Source organism: Coenobita brevimanus, chromosome 4, assembly GCF_032717465.1.
Source record: "Coenobita brevimanus isolate Jiangsu-jjx chromosome 4, ASM3271746v2, whole genome shotgun sequence".
Taxonomy (NCBI): domain Eukaryota; kingdom Metazoa; phylum Arthropoda; class Malacostraca; order Decapoda; family Coenobitidae; genus Coenobita; species Coenobita brevimanus.
In genome coordinates, this window is record NC_136957.1 from 3,776,193 (window position 1) to 3,778,063 (window position 1,871).

The following is a 1,871-nucleotide window of genomic DNA, read 5'->3' on the forward strand; positions in this document are numbered from 1 at the left end:
AGAATAGAGACTATCGTAGTGTAACCTGACAAGGAAAAAATATGCATTAGTGTTGGTTATAAGAGTTTTTTTTCTATACCGACCCCTTATTTGTCATATGCTTATCTAGTCTCTGCTTAAAACTCTGAATGGAAGAGACAGCAACTACTTTACTAGGTAGCTTATTCCATTCGTCTACTACTCTATTACCAAACCAATTTCTACCTATTTCCTTACTGAAACGGAATTTTTCAAGTTTGATACCATTACTTCTAGTTCTATCCTGTATGCTCACTTTAAGTACCTTGCTAATATCTCCCTTATTTATACCCTTCTTCTTTTCTTTTTTTATGTAAACATTTTTACATAAATATTATTACATAGTCTTTAAAGCCTCACTTTGGCTCATGGGGCTATTTGAAAAGACTGAACTTAAAAAATTATCATGTTACTGTATTTGGTTACAATACAGTAAATTAAAATAATTATAATACTGTACTTGGTTACAATAGTGTAAGTTAATCTAATGTATCTCCTATTTTTACTATTAGAGTTATACAATAAAAATGAATTGCAAAGTATATGTTTATGCTTCACTTTTTTATGTGGGAAACAACAGCGGGGTAGGGAGTGTTTTTCTCCATCTATTTGCAGCCAGCTTTACTCGGTGTGTGGACATCCATGTTACACCAGGTGTGGCTGCCGTGAAACTATTCCACAGACGTGCAGTCCTGGCTGTGTAGGTTCACTGATGCTGCGACGTGTGTGAGCGAGGTACTGCCACACGTTCATCAGTGGTTTGCGCCGTTCTTGTGACCCTTGGAGTGGTGCAAGAAGGAAGACACAGTGGAGCCAGGTGGGGAGTGTGCTGCACCTGAGCCTTGTGACAGACCACAAGTGCTGACACATCCCGACGGTGTTCCAGGGATGTTATGCTGGATAGACTTGGCTGGTCATTGTCTGTCTCCACCAGTCGCACAACACGACGCTGTATTGCATCCAGTCTCTTCATGTGTGTGGCAGCACTAGTCATCCACGACAAGACTCCATATTCCATGTAGGGTCTGATTTGAGCCTTGTATAGTGTGTTGATATCCTTTTCATCAAGGCTGCCTGCCACCCTGAGTAGGGCAAACACCTGCTGGGAGGCCTGTCGGGAAACAGCATCCACGTGATGGTCGTATCGTAGCTCACGGTCTACCGTTACCCCCAGAATTTTTATTTGATTCTGGATTGGCAGACTCGTGCCTCCAAACTGCAATGCTTCAGACAAGGCCTCAGAGGCAGCTGGAGACCGGGATATCACCATTGCTTGAGTCTTCTCTGATGCAAAATTGACCTACCACATCTTTCCCCACTCCTCCACCAGCTTCAATTGCCTGTTGATGACAGTGATAGCACGTTGGCTGTCACCACGCCAGAAGGAGTAGGATACTGTGCAGTCATCTGCATATGCCTTCACTGCTGGTAACTGTCGGAGAAGATCGTCAATATACAAGTTCCACAGGATAGGCCCCAAAACTGAGCCTTGTGGAACCGAGGCTCGTACAGGTGCTGGTCTGCAAGTTCGCCCATTGATGACCACTCGTAGAGTTCTCCCCTGAAGGTAATCTTCCAGTAACATCAGCAGGCTGCCTTGGATGCCCTTGGCCTTGAGTTTTTTTTTATAAGGCCTGAGTGTTATACTCTGTCGAAGGCCCCAGCAATGTCTAGGGCTACCACAATGGTGTCCAGGCCCTCATCAAGGGAGTTCTGCCAATCTTGTGTGAGGAGGAGGAGAAGATCTGAGGTTGAACGTCCAGGTCTGAAGCCAAATTGCTTCTCTGAGTGTAGATTATTGTTTTCCATCCACTTAAACACCTCAATTAAGTCTCCCCTTACTCTACGCCTCT

The 1,871-nt window shown here is 44.2% G+C and overlaps 1 pseudogene; it reads right to left on the reverse strand.

Moving 5' to 3' along the window:
- Nucleotides 1-580: 580 nt before the first annotated feature.
- LOC145395068 (uncharacterized) lies at nt 581-1,288 on the reverse strand (annotated as a pseudogene).
- Between the last annotated feature and the right edge of the window lie 583 nt (nt 1,289-1,871).